Genomic DNA, 7,322 nt, shown 5'->3' with positions numbered 1-7,322 from the left:
TGTCTCCTAAAAAGAACATTCAAGATAGTGTTAGCCTTCCCTCCCGTTAGTAATATTAGATAACAAAACATAGAACAGCACCTTCCAAGTTGTGAGGGAAAATTACGTTGAATCTAAAAGTCTATACACAACAATAAAGCATGAGGCCAAACACTGATATTCTGTATATGCAGTTTGCTTCAGTTTACTTTCATTTACCCTTTATTAGGATATTAAAGGATCAGCTTTAGTAAAATCTGGATGGAAAAGGAAGGCGGCAGCAGGAAAGGCTTCAATAAACAATGGATCTAACCTGGGAAAGTGGTGTCGAGGATGACTAGCATTGTAGGTTGCTCTACAACAATCAGACCAAATTACTGGTAGGCTAAGAATTCAGGGACTCAGTGAAGAAAATCTTCAGAAAGACTGGAACAGGTTACGTTAATAAGTATGAAATCAGAGGATTTTAGCACTATGGTAAAGACGAGTTTTCCTTAGGAAAATGGAAAGAAAGGCAATTATTGGCTTTGGGAAAAACAGGAAACCATACCAGTTATCAGGTCTGAATATAAAACAAGCCCTGATGAAATGTGGTATGATTCATAAAATATAAAAAAATAAACTCCATTTGACTGATATTAGGAAGAGACTCCTTTAAGCACAGACTGGGATCATAACATTGGACCTATAGAAAAGAAATGTAATCACATATTGCTTGGCTCCAACTCTTCAGAGAATATTTACCTAATGATAATGACCAAATGCTATTTTATTTCCAATTTTATAATATATAGACAAGTCACTTATATATGTCACATATATACAAGTCACTGTTTCTGCATATATAAAAAAAATATATATATATATATATACACACACACACACACATAGGCCCATATATATAAAAGGCAAATGTAGCTGCTAGATTGGATGGTGGGAGATTGATAGCAATAATGAGAGACTGAATACAAGGATAAGGGGCAATATTCTGATAGAGGGGATTCAAGAGATCTGTATAAATTTGATAGAATAAGAAATAAAGTTTAGTTATATTTCAAAGTAAAATAAACAGTAGAGTGAATATATAATTTACTTAGCGGGATGAGTTAAATTCTTATCTTTCCTAAGAAAGATTACTAAAGAGTCTATAGTTGATAAATGGAGAAACAGCAAACTGCCATAAAGATTCTGACCAAGGGGGTGCCTGGGTGGCTCAGTGGGTTAAGTGTCTGACTTCAGCTCAGGTCATGATCTCAGAGTCCTGGAATCAAGCCCTGCATCAGGCTCCCCACTTAGTGGGGAGTCTGCTTGTCCTTCTGCCCTTCCCCCTGCTCAGCTCAGGCTCTTTCTCTCAAATAAATAAAAAATCTAAAAAAAAAAAAAAAAAAAAGATTCTGATGAAAACCTAATTCCAATTAGCTCAGGAAAAAGTATTTATTAGTAGTACCTGTAACTGAAAGGGGTAATGTGTATTTGGTACAGCTTCAAGCAGGTACCCAGACTCATCAGAGATTAATTGCTCTGCTTTCAGTTGTTTCATAGCCTGGCAGATGTTTTTCTTGGTGAAAAAAATGTCATCTGATACTAGACTTAAAAGGTCCTTAGGGGTTTTAATCTCAAAAGGAAGGTGATCTTCTTTCTCTTAGCCTCCATGTCAGAGAGGAAAAATAGGATTTGCTCCAGTTTAGGCTATGTGCATACTCTGGACCAATCACTGGGTCCATGGTATGGGATACTCTGGCCAGTCTGGGTTAAGTGCATATGCCTCCAGAAGCAGGATTGTATCACTGGATTGAACAGTTCACAAAATTCCCATGGAATGGGGGCAGGGTGGACGGAGGTTGAGATTCAGTTCCCACAAAAAAAAACTTGAACTGACATGAGGGCATTTATCGATTCACTAAATGTGTGACTATTCCTATGTTTTGCTGCAAAAAGAGTGTCTTTGATTAGGTGGTGCTGCCTCAGCCCCTGTAGCAAGGGTAAGTCAAATTGGCACAGGTGAAGTGGACTCAATTTAGCTAGCTTGCCAGGAATCCTAAAATGGCTGCATGCTAGACAAGGCAACCTCAACAGCAAGAGACTATGGCTTGGGTGACAAGTGGTTGAACCTCATCACCTGGACTATTCATGCCGAAAGACCTCAGGGGAGTTCCTTTTAAAACCCTCCAAAGGCGGCTTCCTTCACAGGCGGCTTGTCAGAGACAACCAACAGAAAGTGAAGCTGTTTATATAAAGGACAGAAGACCTGATCTACAAAGAGGATTGCCTTCAAGTGAAGAAACTTCATTTTTACCCCACCTTTCCTCTGTAAGTGGTACATACTGATGAGGAGGCAAATTCAAATGTACTTATGAGGAGCCTCTAAATGTATTTACTAATTTCTGAATTTAAAGAGGTGGAGGGGTGCCGGGGTGGCTCAGTCAGTTAAGTGTCCAACTCTCGGTTTCAGCTCATGTCATGATCTCAGGTTTGTGGGATCGAGTTCCCCATTGGGCGTGGAGTCTGCTTGGGATTCTCTCTCCCTCTGCCCCTCCCCCTCTCTAAAAAATTAAAAATAAAAATAAAGCGGTGGAACCAAGATATATCTATCCATTTCTCCTTTCTGAAACCAAATTAAAGCAACAAGAATAAGAAAAACATAGGTGAGCCATCTTTGATGAAGTGAAGCGATATCTACAATTCTGAACCTCAAAATCCATAAGGAAATGCTGCTAAATGTGGTAAGAATCCTGAGAGGAAACTGATGCTGTACTGAAGAGTATAAAATTCCTCCAAAGCAGTGTCATATCTGGAAAGGCAAAAGAAAAGGCACTTTGAGGGGTGCCTGGGTGGCTCAGTCAGTTGAGTGTTTGGCTCTGCGCTCAGCATAAAGTCGGCTTGAGATTCTCCCTCTCCCTCTGCTCCTCCCTGCCCCCATGGTCTCTCTCAAATAAATCTTAAAAACAAAAACAAAAACAAAAAACACCACACCACGGCACCTTGATTAGAACCACAGTGTTACTTCAAAAAGTCTGACTTTAGAAGCCTCCCTAAATTATTTACAGTTGCAGAGTGGCAGAGTGAGTAGCTGAAGGGTCCAAGGAGGAAACACTTAGGTTTTGAAAAGGTAATCTATCAGATGACAGGAGAAAAACTGCCAATGATATGCAAGACGGCAAGGTAAAGGCTAAATCCTTACTATTCCAAGTGTGTGGGCTATGGACTGGCAGTATCAGCATCACTTGATCATTTGTCAAAATTCCCGAATACTGGGCCCTAATCCAGACCTACTGATTCAGAATCTGCTTCTCTTAAGATTCCCAGGTGACCTGAACACACAGTAACGTTTGAGAATCACTGGGCTAAAACAAATTTTCTGCCAGTCTGGAGCACTGCCCTTGGATAAATAGCTAGATCAAGAAGAGCTCTATTCATTCAAAAATGTAAAAGTCTAGCCTTTCAGAGACCCTATGGAATAACGTTAGACTAAGACTTAACAGGACTTCCTTCTATCAAAACTGAACAACAACAAAAAAGTGCCAGCACCAATGAAAGAGTAAAGTGATATGACCTCACATCACACACTAAAAGTTTAATACAGAAACAACGCCACACTAAAAGAACATGCCAGGATCTTTGGTACACTTTCTGCCCTCGGTAAGACTAGCAATAATGGGAGAAGAAATAAGTAGGAGAAATTTTGAAAAACTATACTAATATATCCCAATTTGGTGAGCAAGATATAGGCAGCACTGAAAAAAGTGCATAAAATTCGTCTAAGAATCCCTCATTCTAGAGAGATGGGAGTTTGAATAGAAAAGGCAAGTTAAAGACCTATTAGAATTTGCCTTTTTTTCAAAAGATGATTTTATTTATTTATTTGACAGAAAGAGCAAGAGAGCACAAGCAGGGGGAGCAGCAGAGGGAGAGGGAGAAGCAGGCTCCCCGCTGAGCAGGGAGCCCGATGCCGGGCTCGATCCCAGGACCCTGCGATCATGACCTGAGCCGAAGGCAGATGCTTAACGACTGAGCCACCCAGGTGCCGCTTGCCTATCTTTTTGATCCAGGAACTTCTCCAAAAATATTGGTAAAGATTTTTTAAAGCACGTGTACAAGAATGTAAACTGCAACACTGTTTTTTGTTTAAACTCTACATCCACAGTGATCCCTGTTCTCCTTAAATGTGTATTTGAGATATGCACTTCTGGTGAAGATGGAATTATGGGGGAATAGTTTATCCTCCCATCTGAAACACTAAAAACTGGACAAAATATATGAAACCTTGGTGTCAAGACACTGGACATAAGGCAACGAGACTGAGATCCTTGAAAAATGGGAAACAAACGAGGGGAGTACTACAATTTACCCAAATAACTACATAAAGAGAGTTTCCAGGCTATCGTCTGAGTTTAGGACACGAATCTGGGCGTCAGGGACACTGAGGTGACTGGAGTTCCCAGGATGAAGTGCCTGAGAGCTCTTAGAGAAAAAAAACCCTTAGAAATCAGAATTTTTTATCTGGGTAAATACTAATTTTTACCTAAACACGGATCAGTGCATGCATGTGAGGAAATCACCTGAATTACCTGGGGAAAGAATGGATAGAATTACAAGGAGAAATGGACAAATCCAAAATTATAGTAAATCTGTCATAAGAACAAGTAGACAGAAAATCATAAAGGATACTGAAGACTTGAACTGCACTATCAGCCAACTTGACCTGACATTTTAAAAACCCTCCACCCAAGAATAGTATACAAATTATTTTCATATGCACCCAGAATAGTTACTGAAATAGACCATATTCCAGGTTTTGAAACATCTCAATAAACTTAAAAGGATTCAAGTCATACAAAATGTTTCCTAACCAGAAGGGATTAAATTAGAAACCAGTAAATGAAAGATACTTGGAAAATCTCCAAATGTTTGGACCTAAATGGTAACCCATGGGTCAAGAGAGAAATCAAAGGGAAAATAGGAAGTATTTTAAATTGAATAAAACTGAGAATACAGCATGTCAAAATGTGTGGGATGCAACTAACAGTTCTTAGAAGGAAATGTAATAGTACTAAGTTACAAAATTTTGAAAGCTCCTAGTGACTTTAATTTCCACCTTAATTAGAAAATGAAGAGCAATGAAACACAAAGTTAGCATAAGAATGGAAATAATTACTAATAGGAATAAATGAGATAGGAAACAGAAAAATAAAAGCAGGTCAATAAAACCAATGTATCTTCATTCAGACTGCTGAAAAAAAAAATACACAAGTTACCAATATCTGGAACGGCAAAGGTGACGTCACCACAAATTCTAGTTATGAAATGGATAAGAAAATGTTGTGAACTTTATGGAAATAATTTGACAACTTAGGTGAAATGAGAAAATTTCTTGAAAGAAACTACCAAGCTTTCTCAAGAAGAAACAGATAATCTGAACAGTTATTTTAAAAATGGAATTTGTAATTTAAGTCTCCCAAATATTTTCAGATATCTTAGTGTTATTGCTAGTTTAGTTCTGCTACAGACAGGGAATGTACTTTATGTAACTGTTTAAAACTTAAAATTTGTATATAGTCGTGTGTACTTCATGTATACTCGAAAAGAATACATTGAAAGACAATGGTGAAATCCCCCATAGTGAATTGGTCTATTTGCCCTTTCTGTTCTTTTTTCACTTGTGTAATTTGTACCTCTGTAACTTGATACATATACACACACTTAGAATTGTTGTTTACCTGGAAATTGATACCTTTGTTATATAAGGTTTCTCTTTAACCCTGATTACATTTGTTGTTCCAAAGTCAGCTTTATCTGATACTAATATAGCGATTCCAACTTTCTTTTTGTTAGTGTTTGCATGATCTATCTTTTCCCCACTAGCTAACTTTTAATTACTTATGCCTATATAAAGTGTGTTTCTGCTAGCATATACTTGGGTCCTGTTTCTCCAGTCTTACAATCTCTTGTCTTAACTGGTATGCTTAGACCATCTGCATTTTCTTTTAAGATTTTATTTGAGAGACAGAGAGAGATCACGAGCAGGGGGAGAGGCAGAGGGAGAAGCACACTCCCCGCTGAGCAGGGAGCCTGATGCAGGGCTCAATCCCATGACTCTGGGCTCATGACCTGAGCCGAAGGTAGACACTTAACCAACTGAGCAACCCAGGCACCCCTAGACATCTGTATTTGATGTAATTTAAAAATATATATATTTGTTTTAAAATCAATCCATCCTCTTAACCATTTTCTAATTGTTCTATTCTTTGGCTTTTGTTCTTTTTCTGCCTTCTATTGGGTTAACTATTTTTAAATTATTCTATTTTATTCTATTAAACTTTACCTCCTTAAAAAGTTTTAGTGATTAACCTGAAGTTAACAACATATATCTTTAATTAACCAGAATATATCATCTTGTGCCACTTAACAAGATCCTACACAACATATTCCCAGTTTCTCTCTCCCATCCTTTGCACTTGTCATGCATTTTACTTTTACATGCGTAAACACACAAAGCACATTACTGTTTTAAAATTATCTTTTAGACATTTACATAAGTGAAGAAAAGAAAAAGTATTTTACCTTCATTTATTCCATTTCTCTTCTTTCCTTTGTGTGTATCCAAGACTCTGTTATGGTTTCACATTCCTTCTGCTTCAAGAACTTCATTTATTTCAAATAGAGAGGTTTTATGGCAATGTATTGTTTTTGAGAAGGTCTTCATTCCTCTATCAATTTTGAAAGGTATTTCCATGAAGTTTCAGTAAAGACAGCTTTTTCCTTCTAGCACTTTACAAATGTCATTATTGTCCTCTAGTTTGCATTACTTCTAAGTCTACTGTAATTTTTTTTCCCCTAAGTCTGCTATAACTCTTATCATTGTTCCTCTGTAATTAAAAAAATCTTGGTATTCTCTGAGCTTTATATATCTATGTTCTGGTGCCATTCAGCCATTATTATATCTTCAAATATTTCTTCTGCTCCATTTTGTCTATTTCTTCTGGGATTCCAGTTATGCATGTGTCGGACCAGTAGACCTTTCCCTCCAACTCTTGGATGTTCTTTTTTGTCACCTCCCTGTACCCCTTGCTCCCCCCCCCAATCTGTTATGGTTTGGGTGATTTTTACTAACCTATCTTCAACGTCACTTATTCTTTCCTTGACTCTATCAAGTATTATTGATGAGCCTGTTGAAGGCACTGTTTGTGTTGATTTCTAGCATTTCCATCATTCATCTCTCTGCTCAAATGACCCATGTAATTTGCCTGTTGTGCAACTTTATTAGAACTTTAACATATTATACTATAAATTGTCCAAAAGCTATGTAACTTCTGAGTAGTTTTGGATTCTTCTGTCACTTGGTG

Source organism: Zalophus californianus, chromosome 17 (assembly GCF_009762305.2).
Source record: "Zalophus californianus isolate mZalCal1 chromosome 17, mZalCal1.pri.v2, whole genome shotgun sequence".
NCBI lineage: Eukaryota > Metazoa > Chordata > Mammalia > Carnivora > Otariidae > Zalophus > Zalophus californianus.
The sequence above is the reverse complement of the archived record's forward strand: the minus strand, read 5'-3'. Positions refer to the sequence as shown.